A 15,397-nucleotide genomic window follows, 5' to 3' on the forward strand; every position below is an offset into this window, starting at 1 on the left:
CCTCCGCAGCGAGCGCTCCTCCGTGAAACAACTTTCCTTCGCCGAACACGCAGAGCGCGCGCCCGCTTCAACCAAGTTCGCGCGAAGTAGGGACGGCTGCAGGAAGGGCTTCGCTCAAACGACACTCGAGTCCACGACCGCCGCCATCGCCGAGCAGCGAGAGTCATGCGTGAGAAGAAAAGTGGCGCGCCGGACTCCGCTTTCTGCCGTCTAGTGGGTCCGCAGCGGAGGAAGTCCCGGACAGCTTCTCGCAAGGGCCGTGAAATCGGCACACATTTTCTTGTTTATTCCGTGCCACGGGCGGCCACCAGTCTCCCGCCGCAAGTGTGTGCTCCGTGAAGACGACGAGTAGGAAGGCTGGACGCCACGCTGCTTGTGGCGGTCGTGCTTGTGGCCTGCCTCGGTGAAGACTACATCCACAGGGCTGCCTTGAGCTTGTCGAGAAACCAAGATGGATTCCGGCGCAGTTCTTCTCAACGTTTCCAAGTTGGAAAACGACGCGCCGCCAAAGTGTTTCGAAAACATGGCACTGGACGTCCCAAACGGAGTTATCGACGACGTAACCCGTAAGTGTCACGAATATTATCCTTGCGTGCGGCCCAGACACACTGCGAAAAGCATTCCCCTGCAGCGCTTTTCTAGAAGCACACCTGCAATTGAGAGCAGGCATCATGTTCGCGTCTGTACCGTAAAGGCACGTTCAGTTTTGGACGGTGTCAGAACGTCGTCTCAAAAGCATAATTAGTACGCGACGCTTCTTGGCCTTAAAGCTGAAGCTGCTCGTGCTGCTGCAATACACCAGTGGTAAGACTTAGCAATGACATCGAGTACAACCGCAGTGACACAATTATCGCTATTATATGCCGACTCGCTCGCGCCCGATCGTCCTGGATGGAAATACACTTAAAACATGCCTCGGTAAAACTAGGTTGCGACGTATTGCAATTGCTCTCACCACATCGATCACAAAGAAAGTTTTGGCAACTTGCACCCTTATATGCTCAACGCATGGAAAGACTTTGGCTCCACTTCGGCCAGAGAGCCAACGATATTGACGCGTGGATTGTATCTCGCGTTCTACTTCCTTCGTAGAACTCTGCGCTGAACTTCGGCATGGTTTTATGTTTCACCAGGCGGCTCAGGCAAACGTCCTGCTTCACAACGAGCTTTGCTTCTATTTTCATAAACATCCGGGGATCCAAAGCGCGTGTCGCGGAAGTTCTGTTTCCTTGGTTGTCGATAGGGGAGCAGCCTCGCTTCAAGTTCTTGCACCGCAAGCTGAATAGCCCCGACAAGATATTTTTCAGTGCAGTTTCTTTTACAGCCTTTCTCTGCGTAGTTTGCCAAAATCTTCGACTTTTGCATAAATTTAACTAACAAGTCATAGTTACCATGCAGAAGGCAATAAATAACACTCTCGAATAGTCATTTTCTAATGTCTTCGACTGCATGCTTCAGAGCGCTGCTGCGGCGCTTCAACACTGCATGTATAAGACAACATGGAAACATATATTAGGATACTGAACTAGTCTGTAGTGATAATCTGGCCTCATTGTTGTTACTGGAGCCCACTTAAGTACGCATCAGCGCTTCATTGATGATTCAGACTAGTAGCACTTCAGTGCCGTCGGACTGGCAATACCGACAAGCCGAAGGTACCATAACAAAGTAGCGCATGGCGCGTCGGTGTGAAGAACACTATACTTTAAAAAATAATATTCTAGCCAGAGCCAATCCTCTGCTGCAGTTTTTTTCTCGATACGTCGGAATCATTAGAAGCCAGCTTGGTTAGAGGGAGAAAGAAAGAAAGCCTGATTGCAGGACAATCTGGATGGCGTGTGAACAGCGTTAAGCAAAGTGCGCGCGCAGTTTTAATGTCCAGCTAGAAAAATGAGGCTTCAAGGAAGCATTACAAGTGAAAATGGAATAGATTGTTTCATTGCATCGTGCCCTACATGTTCAGTTCTCCCTCTATCGTGATGAGACGCGACGATATCCGACACGCACGCATGTTTCCCGACAAATGATAAATATATTAACATCAGCAGTCGTTCAATGTATACGCCTGGGGAACGGGATGGGATATTCTGTCAGAATCCGCTACGTGGGTCAACTTTCCATTTCGAGATGAAGCACAGAAAAGGAAGGCGACGGCACAAAGCTAAACTAACAACTGAATTTTATTGCAGAAAAACGTCATTTAAAGACCTCCGGCAATCACCCGGTGCATGCCCGAGAGTCATAAAAAAAAAACACAAGCGAAGCACGACGCGAAACACGTAATCAAGTACCAAATCACCCGAAATGGCTCATTTTAGGAAGCCTCTTCAGTCGTGCACTAACTGGCCCAACTCTTGACATCGCTGCTTTCATTTCAGCGCTGACAGAACACTAGAGCACACTGGTACACGCCAATGCTCCAGGTCTGTCCAATCAGCGTGCGCTGAAATGGACTATTCCGTAAGATTACACTTACTGTATTCTTAGACCCCCTCACCCTTTTTTTTTTATGACGCCACACTGGCCCTACTGCATGCTACGATGTTATCACCTTCTGCTATGCTCGGTACCTTTCTATATCACCGCACGTGTGCAGTGTGAAGAATGTGCTTTTGAAAATTCAAGAGAGAAAGAGAAATAGAAGTTTAATTCAAGAACGGTGAGCACATGCCCGGACACAGGCACTGACTCATTCAATGCGCTATTATCCTTTGACACCGAAGGAAATATGTCACCCCGCAGTGCGAGTTAAACTGCGTTAACTTGTATTAACTCTAAATTAATGCATAGCGTGACAAGATAAATACGTAATGAGCGCATAGCCGCTCTTTCGATATCTAATTTTTTTGTTTCGAGTTATGTGCCATAACCACTTTAAATACTCCTTGTGGACGCATTTCGTACGCGTGTGGAACGGCAAAAGACAGCCGAAATTTGCGGAGAACAATTGCCATTAATCTATAGTCAATTTCTTCAAAGGCATTCCGTCCTGATCTTGGCGTATGGTTAGTTCGCATTTGCTCGCACTACTACGCCTCAGAAAGTTCTGTCTCAAAACATAATTTCAGAACCAGCGTCTGTAGCAGCTGCATTTTGACTCTTCATGAGTACCTGACGTTGATTTAGACTAAAAGAAAAAAAAAAGATATGATCTTTACCGAGTGACACGGAACAGACGTGGAAGCAAACAACTTTCCGCATTGCGGCGCATTCCAACCACTGACGATATCAATTACCCCATTTAGGTATCGTGCGCAGTTCGGTGCTAGCACTATAGAATGAAATGGCGCATCAAGAAACTCGCATGTTTTAGGCCTTTAAAGGGCATCTTTCTTGAGTCTCCTGCATTTAGGACTCGTAGAAGCACACAGACAGATATAGGAGTATATCAACTATGAGTCTCCGACTCTGACGTAATCTAATAATATCTGGTATTTTATGTGCCAAAACAACGGTATGATTATAAGACATGCCGTAGTAGATGGCTCTAGCACTCGGTTCTCTATAGCATGTCGTTTCGATTCGAAATGTGACCGCAGCTGCCGGAATCGAAAGCCGCGACTTTCGGGTCGGTAGCCGAGCACCGTACCACCGAGCGGACTATAGTTGTATACTCAGTTATATATATATATATATATATAATATTATACTATATATATATATATATATATATATATCTATATATATATATCATATATTATATATATCTATATATATATTATACTGAAACAGTAAAGTGTGGCGTTTTTTTTTCTCAAAAAGCCAGATCCAGAAACCGAAACTGGACTCTAAATTTCATAGGAACGTAAAGCACGCCTAAGTGCCCTTGACATTTAAAACGTTTTTGTAACTGCAGTGGGGCGATTCCTGATTCCGTGGACTCAAAAAAGCGGTTTCGAATCGAAAATGAGCCCAAATCCTGCACCTGATTGAATCAAACCGAGCCAGATCCATTTAAACCAGCGTTTGCGTCAACAATCGTGGACCAAACAAACGAATGTGGTTGCATCCAATCTGTTTCATTTGTGGACCCTAGTTGCTTTATTATCGTGTTTTCGCTCCACAGTTTGCTTTTTTTTTGGGGCGAGTTGGTACTTACTGAAGGACATGATATTGTAGTGCAAATTTCGAATGGAAGAGCAAGATGCCGACTTTCCTTACTCCAGCCTGTCTTTAGTGCTTCTTTTCGAGTTTTCCGCTACATATCTTTCTTTCTCTGCGAGACAGTATAATTGGAATGGAAGACAACGGAATGAGTTATTAGGCACCTTAAAAAGAAGCGGTCCTGAACTAAAACCACATAAGAAGAAGAAGGGCTGAAGCATTTTTGGAGAGTCCTCAATAGATGCCACGGACGCGGAAAACGCTGCCGACAGTCCAGGACAGTGTGCCTGCTTCCAGGAAGGGCCATTCGCTCTTCAAGTCTAGCCATTACGCCCATGAAAAAAACTTGGAGCACGCTTGAGCTTCGCCTTCAAGAGTTAGAACGCGATAGCGTAATGGAGCCCCGTGCGCATTGCCTTCCACTGTGCCGCACAATAAAGGAACATTTGTTCGCGTAACACTGGCCGTTTTCAAACTATACTAGAATGCCTAATGCAGGTGCAGTTGCGAAGTGCCCACTTACGCCATAACTCTTCCTTTTGCGGATTGGCGAAGTACCCAACTACGCGTCCGTAAGGCGCCACGCGCACCAGCGCGAGCTACACAGTTTGTAGTTGGTGGGCAGCTTTAAACCGCTCACTCGTTGCGCTATTCACATGTTATGGACACCTGGTGCGATTCTACGATTCTGCCACCCAATATTAAATGCGTTAAGGAGACTCCTCCCGCTACATCAAATTGTTAAAGCCATTTTTTTACGAAGTGGTTCCGCGCATTGGCGTGGCTCCGTAGTAGAACACTTCCTTGCCATGCAGAATGCCCGGGTTCGATTCGCACTCGGACCGAACTTTCTTATTATTTATTCATTTGCATCTATCTCGAATTTTCGCTCACAACCAACGACGCCGCCGCCGCCGACACCGGAAGGACAACACCCGACGAAACAAGCACAGATGGTTTAATTACGTAGCAAACATTGCTATATTGTTCGTACGCTGCCTTCTAGACTACTTTGGCGTAGCCAATTCAAGTCCGAATGAAATGTTCCCATCTATAAGAGCCAAACCCAAATTTTACTCATGAATACCGATTTTTGTGAGCTTTTAGCCGTAATATATGTTGAAGTATTTTTGGTTGACAGGAGCACACTGGCGAAAAATTGTGGAGCAGACCCGATCATATTGTCAATATCAAACAACTGCGTTTTTCTCAGTTTCGCTTAAGTGGACTTGGCTCTTTTAGAAAAAAAACAACACTACAATTGAGGTTGTTCTGAGTGCCATGGCGTACTCCTGGTGACACGATGAGCATATCAACGCCAATGAGATGGTTGACTGCAGCGCGATATTGATCCATGGATTGTATCACGCGTTCTGTACTTTCCTAGCCTCTTCCTAAAGTTCTGTGCTGAACTTTTGCATGGTTTAAGGTTTCATCGCCACGACACTAACCGGGTGGTGGCTGTATGCTCGAACCAATTACCATCTCGCCATCTTGTGCATCGGCAGCCCTCATTTCTCTTACCTTCTTCCACTTTGGCCAGAATTGACTTCATCTGGCAGCTCATATTACGTGACCAAATAAGGAAGTTTTATATGAACCGGGGTTCTCAAATTCACCTTAGTAGTGGGCCGCAGTCACGCAATTTAGTCCCGCTAGTGCCAGGACAGTGAAAATTGGAGCGGGTGAGGGGGGCGGGGGTTGAGGTGTTTTAACAAGATGTCAGCTAACGTTGCCATTTGAAATAAGGCCTTTCCCATATCTTTAGTATGGGTCATTTCTGAAGGGGATTTGGCATCGTGTAGGATTCGAGGAACGTATCGATACCGATCTCTTCACAATAATGCTGCCACTCGCTATGAAAACAAATAATAAGACGCAAATAGTAAGATCACGAAAATTATTGCGCCGTGAAGAGATTTTTACGGGAGGCGCATACAGAATGTAAAGTTAGTGCAGAAGTGAGAACAAAGTAAAAAAATACCTGCTCGAAAAACATATATATATATATAATGAATATCGTTACGGGACACTTGAGTGGTTAACTAAACGCGTTGATGTGATTGACGGCATATATGAAGCTATAGCTATATTACGCGACCCCGCTCTCCGAGCCGAACGAAAAGAAAGTACTTGCGTGGCGGTCTTCAAGCGTTATCAGTATGAGGAATCTTCGCAACGGCTGCTGTGCACACATTGCGTATAAAGCAGCCGTTGAAAAACAAGGAAGAGGGGTGCCCCAAGTCAAGGACCAATTGGTTGCTTGCGGGCGCGTCTCGTCGGTCGTTTTGCAGTGGATTCGTCATTTGACTCTTTGATAGCTTTTGCTAGCTACTTGCCATCGACATCAACCCACAGCCACATCATCGTCTCAGTCATGGTAATCATGCTATCCTTGCGCTGATCAAGCGCTATACTTATTCCCATGCTAGAGCCAGTGAGTGAGAGAGAAGAACATTTAAAATACCCCGAGTGACATTTTCGACCATGGCAGAACAGATTGCCAATACGTGCGTTGCGATTAATACATCCGCAGAAAGTACGCAATAGTGGGTATCTTTTAGCGATTCACAAGCCGCCCTCGCACTGTTACAAAACGATAATCGAAATTCTTTAAACGCTGTGTTGCTGTATGAGGACTCTCAACGAACATAACGAAGCGCGGTGACCCAAATAATTGCATTGCAATGGATACCAGGGCACTGCAATATTCCTGATAAACATTGCAGCGGGCGCAGCTGCGAATCGCCACAATAACGCAGAGACGATTCGCCTATCCTCTTTGACGCAGTGGAATCCGTCTCTGCTAGTGAGGCGGACCTCCTGTCGTCTCGGCAAAAACAGCTGGTTCGATCAACAATCAGAGAATTCGAAGTTATTTTTTATAGGGCCCACGTATAAAACTATCGAATTACGTCAAATCTGAACGAAAACAGAAAATTGAAACATTAGTTCACCTCCTGCGGCTTCGGTACAGCCTTTACGCGACACTTCCTATACAGGATAAAAATGTGCTCTACTCCAAAGTAAAAGAAAAGCTCCCTTGGAATGCTATACGAAGTAAGGGCTAGCAGCTAATTCTTTTAGCATCCGACCTGGCATAAATCGACAAAGCGATGTCGTGAGGTTAATGCCGCCGCTGCAACCGAGAGAAGCGACCCTCGTGCTGTCTATCGCGTCAAGCAAACTGAGCGGTTGGGGATTACAGCACGTACAAAGTTATGAGCCGTCTAATAGTCCCTGTCAAGATAGAACGCGTGCGACCGTGCCCGACAGCTGAAAGTAGTTGCTACCGGAGCAACGCAAGCACCCCCGCTAGAAACCCCCATGGCCCTTCCGCGCTACGGAAGACGCCCCGTGCGTTTCCTCTCCGCCTGAGCCGCGATCGTCGGCTGCCCTCGCACGCTTCCACTCGCACACAGAACATACGACGCGCGGGGCGATGTTATCGTCCTTGGACTTTACACGGAACCTCACGGCGGCAACAAAAATGCACCTTAGGTGTCAATAAAAACATTGCTCTAAACATTGCTTCGGCTAGTTCAGTTTCTAGTTTCTAAATTTATTACTCTCAACCAGGGGCGTAGCCAGAAACTTTTTTCGCGGGGGGGGGGGGGGGGGGTTCAAGCATCTTTAATGTATGTTCGTGTGTGCGTTTGTATGTGTGCGTGTATATATATGCAAGCAAAATTGAAAATTTCCGGGGTGGGGGTGGGAAGTGGAACCCCCCCCCCCTTACTACGCCCTTGCTCTCAACTTCGGTGTTTTATAATTTATCGCTCGCTATAAAAAGGCCCGCGCTCCACTTACAGCCGAACCGCAGTTCCTCAGGAGGCAAGTATTGAAGGTACTTATGGCTGCAGGGGTCATGTAAATGGATAGATATACGATAGGCTTACGGAATTTTTTTTTCTTTATATAGTGCACTAAAACTAAAAATGTCAACATTCTGCAAAATGAGCGTGCGTGCCTCGTCGTTGGTGCTGGCTTTGGAAAGTGAATTTTTCGATGATGTATTACTGTCCTTGCTTCTTACTACTACAGAGTTTCGAGGCGCATTTATAAACGAGGTGCGCACATTTGACTCACAAAACCGCGCCTTGAATAGCAAGCTTAAGGGAGTTTGCAACCGGTAGCTTTAATTATTCGACCTCGAAAGCGACGCGATTCCAGGGTCATTGTTTACAAGGAGAGCTGTCCGCGATTACTGTCTGCAAATGAACTCATTCATTTTTACGTGAAGACTAGAGGGCTAGAAGAATTCGTGCATTTTTTTACGGGCTCTTTGATACTGCATTACGAGTACTACGCCTTCAAAGGAACGAAATCGAAAGCCCACAAATACCTTGCATATAGCATGAAAAGTGACAGCCTTAAGTAATTAAAGCAGGTTGCTGATTATCCAATGAGAGCAACGAGAGTGCTGATATATCCAGTGTACTATGTAGTTGTATAGCGTAGGCATTTGCGCAATGCGTTCATTCATGGGTACCTTCTTCCTCTGTGGGCCGCCTCAGGCAATCCCCTGAAGTATAGCTCGTTGAAGCTATTCACCGGGGAAACACTCAAGGTATCGCGCTCTTCGAAGTCGGTAATACGTGACGTGCCTGCGCATGAAAGTACACTCACAGCGCACGAGTGGATGATAAACGCTGGACAGTATACTCGTGCATGTTGCTGTTTTGTGACGAAAGTGAAGAACGAGGGGGAGGGGGTCTCTTTTCAGAGGACCAATACAAAAGAGTGCACGGAGACGGCAAGGTCACCTGAATGGGGGGTCTCAGCTTTCCCAGCTGGGAAAGGCACTCGGGGCTCAGGCCCCATAGCGCCCCCGTTTCCGGAGACCTTGTTTTGTTGCGCTAACAATTGAAAGTACGTGCGAATACACGTATATCACGGCGTGGTACACCGACACAATGCCCTCTGGCACACTACGAGGTTGTCATGGTCGGAACGGCTGTCTAAAGCCAGAGTTTGGGTGCTGCGAGTGTTTCGCTCCACAATATTAAACGCCTCACGACATCTCCTTATGTCATTGCAAGGCGCACAATTTTGACCAGAGCGTATAAATAGCCGGAAAAATTCTTAAACTTGACAGGGCCATTTACCCGATATATACCAAACACCGCATTGCTCTCAGCATGAATTTTGTCATAAAGCTACCCCCCCCCCCCCCTTTTTTTTTACCTGAATGAAGGACTGAGCAACCGGCAGTATACCGTGTCCCTGCTAACGTTAACCAGACTCCATGAAAAAGAAGAAAAACCGGCAAAATATACGATCATGATACCTGTAAAGTAACCGGTCAGCTGACCTATTTCGCCAGTAGCACAATTTTTATGTGCAAGTTACTTGGGTGAATAAAATACATCAATAAAAGGATAAGGTAAACAGTAGTTTGCCTAATGTTCGCTGGTACACACTATATATTTTTCACGTAGTCATAACTTAACTCAGTAGGTATACCTTAATCTGCCACTAAAAGCATATTTCATAATCGAAGCCATTCCGTCATGCTTCGTTAATGAAAATCTCGGAATTAGAATTTCAAACGAAAGAGATGACGGAATTGCGAATTATATTTGTTTTTTTTTAATGTATGTGCGGTCAGGCTAGCCAGAACAGTGATCTATTAAAGAGAAAGGTATGCCTCTGTTTCATACGTGAAGAGGTTTGATAACAAGTTGCTCCCTCGCTTGACCACACTCGACAGACGAGCGCAATTTGCTGCACGCATTCCTCCAAACGCGAAGGCTGCCGTATAGAAGACGTTGGCACGAGATTGTTATTATGAGAGCGAATGTGGGAGCTGCAGGTGCCCGACACAATTATCATAAGTATGAGGATCGGCGACTGACTTAGCCAAGGTCACGTTACTTTCGGGATAATTATTAAGTGGCAAGTTAGAGGAAGCACACATTGCCAGCTAGGCCAGCACGCTTGGAAATGTCGTTTCTTTACGCGCCCTTGGATATTTGGCACACACCAACGAGGCGTACCGTCGACATGTTATGCTGTGTTTCATAGAGGCGACACTAGACAGGGAAGATCAGCGGCGGACTACCAGCTCGCAGTGCCTCTTCATGACGTTTTCGCCAACCACATAGCGGCGTAGGCTCGTCGGGACTTAACCAGGTCACATAGCACGCGTCAGCCGCAGGCGGCATACATGTGGCTACCGTTAGATGTGTGCCCGTGCACCTTCAATAAATCATTGTTCGTTTTAGAAACTGGAGCAGTAAATAATAGCGTGATTCTGTTTTGATCATATTCCTCTTGCGCTTCGCCTGTGGTCCAAGTAGTATCGCTAGTGTTGGTGAGTCTTGAACAGAGTATGATAATAGATGAATGCAATCATGCAGAAGGTATACTTACATTATCCTTCCGAGACAGGGATGCATGTCATGAGGGTAACAAATATTTAAGTTAATGTTATGTCAGTCAGACTTGTCAAAAGTTGACGGCAAGTATACGATTATGTCCTTTCCACGCAGTTTCACGTACATCCGACTTTATATGCGGAGCTATTATTTAAGGTAATACCTTCTGAATTCGTTCTGTAAGGCGTCGAAGGCAACACGGAAGCATATAATTTAAGAGATGTCTAAGAAAGTTGCGCCAGTTTTGATTTACCATGTGATATCGCCATCAGCTACAACTGTTAGATTGGCATGTGGACGGCTTAATGTAATTAACTATTTCGCGATGTATTGAAATTAGGCAGCTAACTGGTCGGCGATGAAATTTTCTTTTGTCAGTCTCTTAGTGAGCGAAAAGTAGCATTGGGACTCGGATCCTTTGTATGTATGTATGTATGTATGTATGTATGTATGTATGTATGTATGTATGTATGTATGTATGTATGTATGTATGTATGTATGTATGTATGTATGTATGTATGTATGTATGTATGTATGTATGTATGTATGTATGTATGTATGTATGTATGTATGTATGTATGTATGTATGTATGTATGTATGTATGTATGTATGTATGTATGTATGTATGTATGTACGTACGTACGTACGTACGTACGTATGCATGTATGTATGTATGTATGTATGTATGTATGTATGTATGTATGTATGTATGTATGTATGTATGTATGTATGTATGTATATATGTATGTATGTATGTATGTATGTATGTATGTATGTATGTATGTATGTATGTATGTATGTATGTATGTATGTATGTACTGGTGTGAAACAATCATGCATCATACTTATGCTACTTTGAGCATTATAAATCTTTCTGTGCGCCACGGCATTCTAGGACGGTTAACAGAATAAACTCGGAGAACGCTTGAGATTTCGCCTTCAGGAGTAGAACGAGATAGCGTCATCGGACTCTGTTCGCATCGCATTCTCAATCGCTAGCCTGCTTCGCTTCTCGGTGGACACCGTGCCGCAAGGAAAGGAACGTTTGTGTGCCCAACAGCGACTGCTTCAAACTATCCTAGAATGCCTACTGCACGTTCACTTGCGAAGGGCCCAGTATACGCTATAATTCTTCCTTTTGCGAAATGTCCCACTATGCGTCCGTAAGGAAACACGCGCACCTGCACGCTTTGTTGATACAGTTGGTGATAATGATAATTAATTATGCCTGTACGCTTTGTAATTTTAAACTAACCACTCATTGTGTAATTCACGTGTTTTGACGCACTGTGCGATTCTACGCTTCTGCCACGCAATACTACATGTTTTAAGAAGTGTCCTCGCACTACATGACATTTGGGCAGGGTTTGTCCCCGCAACAATCTTAAGCACTATAGTGTATCTCTGAGGTGGAGCACCTGCTTGCCACACAGAAGTCCTGAGTTCGATTCCCACTCGATCAGAATATTTTTATTATTTATTTGCATCTATTTCGAATTCTCGCTCACGGACAACGCTGATTTTTCGCTCACAACCAACAACGCCGGCGCCGACACCGGAATTTCTGCGAAACGAGCGCTTTAACGCTATTGCGTTAATACTTTCGCGTGCCTGTCAGACGCTCTGTTAAATGGACTGTCTACCATCCTTCATCGCTTTTCTGTTTTGTACCGCAATAGAAAGCACACCGGCTGAAGTGTCCAACCTTGCAGCGGTTTCTCTGGAGAGTGAGTAGAAAATTTTAAAACAGAATGTTTCGATCTGCGTTCGGTTTTCTTCCATTGGCGTGAAACATGCCCACAACACTGGTTGGTGGACGCCATGACGATTGTAGTGCCGGTAAAAATTAAAAACCGAAAGGACATGTGATTTCTGTAGGATTACTTTATTTTCGCTGAACACTAATGTAATGAATGTAACAGTCGTTTTCAGCAAGCTAGCGGTTAACTGAAGCCTTATTATACGATTACAGGAGCAATCGCAGTCTCTGCGTTTATTTTAGCACTGCTGCCGCAATCCAAGCAAAGTCGATTCATCAAAAAGAGGCAATAAATGCACGCCTTCACAGCCAGACATGTGAGGCATCCTAACAACAATACAGCGGCGCAGTACGACCAGCGCGAGGAGCCGCATGGCATAGCGCATGAGTTGAAACAGATGAAATCGAAGATGGATGGATGGATGGATGCTATGAGCGTCCCCTTTAAAACGGGGCGATGACATGTCTGCCACCAGGCTCGAAGAAAAAAAAAACACCTTCCTTGTTTCATGTTGGCCTAGTACCTTATCTACATTGATTAAATCTATGTTATTATACCAAAAAATATAAATTCACGGTCCATCTCTCTGCCTCTTAAGGCAGAATGACCTTATTTTTCCCCCATTATTATTTTTGTTCTTTATCTCTACTTTTCTGCCACGAATACTCTAACCGTCTCTTACTTATTTCTATCGCGGACGTGTGCAGCTTTCCATTGTTGTCCCTAAAACCCAAGGCTTCATGTAGACTCGTGCCCACACGTATACTGGTTGAATATCGCCACATACAATCAGTACATGTTCCATCGTTTCCTTAGTTCCCCGCAGCATGTACATTGTTCTTCTTCGTTACTGAATCTCGCTTTATAACTACGCGTTCTAAGGCAGCCCGACCTTGCTTCAAACAGTAAAGCGCTTCCCCTTGAATTATCATAAACCTTTCCCTCCTTATTTCGTTTTTTTCCCTTCCGGTACAGCGCCGCAAGCAGCGCCACCGCGCGTCTTTTTGGATGCGTGAGAAAAAAAAAGCAAAAAATTACTCTCTGACGCAACCGAAAGTTGCCTCAAGTGCGTAAAATACAATTTCAAGTTATACATGTTTGTTTTTAAGCAGAATGAGTCTACCTGCGAGGCAGGCCCGTAGCCAGGAATTTTTTTGAATTTTTTTCGGGGGGGGGGGGGGGCAACTTGCTGAAACCTTGACTGTTTGAGAAAACGCCTATTTTCATTATTTATTTTCGGTAAAACACCATGTATCATAAAATTTCACCCCCCCCCCCCCCCTGGCTACGGGCCTGCTGCGAGATTTCTTGTCCTACTAGTAGGTTGACCACATCGCTCTGGGTGGTGCTAGCGGTCATTCTTTCACGATTTTCACCATCAAATTAAAATATATTTCCTTTTTATGGGGCAAAAGCATGCTCGTTGCCGCCGATGTGACGAACGACTTCTCATTTCACCACAATCAGAAAATTTTTTCCGAGCGGTAGACAGTTCCTTCAAGTTTCAAACTATTATTCACAGGATGGTCTCATACACGGCAGTTTGTACGCGTTCCACATACATGTCACCCAAGTCTTTGCGTGGTTTCGAGTTTCCGTGTTGCAACGCGTGGCATTAGACATTGTGCGAACGGTCCGGTTCTGAAGGACAAAGGCGGCGTCTAGCGGACACGTACGGAGAACGTAGTGCAGGGGCTCCCTGTCAAGGGCTCAAGGCGCCGTTGTCAAGGCCAAGGTCATAGAACGCGTCATCGGCACCGAATGGAAGCCATGCTCGCCTCAAACAACCGTTTGCTTCTTGAGTTATGCCGCGTGGTATGTTGATTCAAGTAGGACGACGACTACAAAAAAGCACGAAATAAGATACGTTGTTTTTTTCTTTTCCCTCTTACTATAGTTCTTTATTTTTTGTAGTCGGTGTCTAATGTTCACTATTTATCACGCACCCGGCCGACGAGATCAAGTGGCTTCCATAAAACGCACACTTAATTACGCTTTCTCTTCGTGTCGTTTCAGTGCGCCGTCTAAGAATACAAACATAGAAGCGTGTCACGTGACTCCTCTCGAGGGTTAAACGTGAAAAAGGAAAAGTAATGAACTAAGATAGCAATCGTTGTTGTTTGAATGCAGCGCACGGTTACTGGTGTTCCTTATCGCACGATTTAGAAGGTATACCGCTTCAAGCATAGAATGAGCCACGTGGATATCTACACCGTCCTTTTAAGGCACACACGCACGTACCTAGAAAGAAATGCTGACACACTCCGGTGGTAAAGGCATGTTGCGCGAGTTCGCTCTAAACAGCGAGGCTTTGCAACCGGTGTGTGCAACGGTTTGCAACGGGTGGATGCCTTCACGAGGCTAGTCCCTTATGAAACTCGACAATCTTACGAATGGTGCTCTTTGTTTCATTTTCTTTTTCATTTGTATATGCTGTGAAAGTTTCTGTATTCTGTTGTTATTTGGCAAATCGCCGCGAAATATGGTTCTTGGAGCTAGTAAAACAAGTTTTGTGGTTTTGGATTTGCCGTAGAGACGACAGTTACTCGAATATCAAGAAACGCATTTTTACTTCCAGGCTTTGAGAGCCTGGAATACAGAAAAAAAAGAGAGCGAGAGAGAGAGAGAGAGAAAGAAAAAAAGTTACGCACACGCGCCAAGTTCATAACGCTCTTCTTTAAAACACTGTAGCATCATATATTCATACCAGCTGATGGCCCACTAAGGCGGGGATGCAAGAAAGAGGTATTCTTTACAGATGAAAGCATGATGACAGCACACACGTGCTCATTTGAGTGCTCAACTGCTTAAAAGATTACTCATGGTTAATTCTTCCGCTTAACGACCTTTCACGCTTTTTTCTTTTTTGTACGACGAATCCCTGTCACATTATGACGGCTTCGCGGACCTCAGCGTCTTTCGTGTGAAACCGCAGACCGCCTTAATAGGCGAAGCGCCTTCTCTTCGGGTGTTTAAAAAGTCGGCGGCAAAACTTGTTGCGTATGCGTTACGACAGCAATACTCTTCAGGCGGATGAGCATCTGTGCCTACATAATTACGTCATTGCTTCGTGCGATGGCTTTCTGATGGGCGCGCGATGTCGATGATTGGCGTGCCTCATAATCATACCGCGTGAAAGGTTTGAATGGACG

General features: G+C 45.2%; 1 pseudogene; it reads left to right on the forward strand.

The window, feature by feature from the left end:
* The first annotated feature begins 202 nt into the window (after nucleotides 1–202).
* The window catches only part of LOC119376723 (ATP-binding cassette sub-family G member 1-like), a 46,635-nt pseudogene continuing 31,440 nt past the window's right edge, over nucleotides 203–15,397 (forward strand).

This window comes from Rhipicephalus sanguineus, unplaced genomic scaffold, assembly GCF_013339695.2.
Source record: "Rhipicephalus sanguineus isolate Rsan-2018 unplaced genomic scaffold, BIME_Rsan_1.4 Seq214, whole genome shotgun sequence".
In the NCBI taxonomy this organism is placed as follows: domain Eukaryota; kingdom Metazoa; phylum Arthropoda; class Arachnida; order Ixodida; family Ixodidae; genus Rhipicephalus; species Rhipicephalus sanguineus.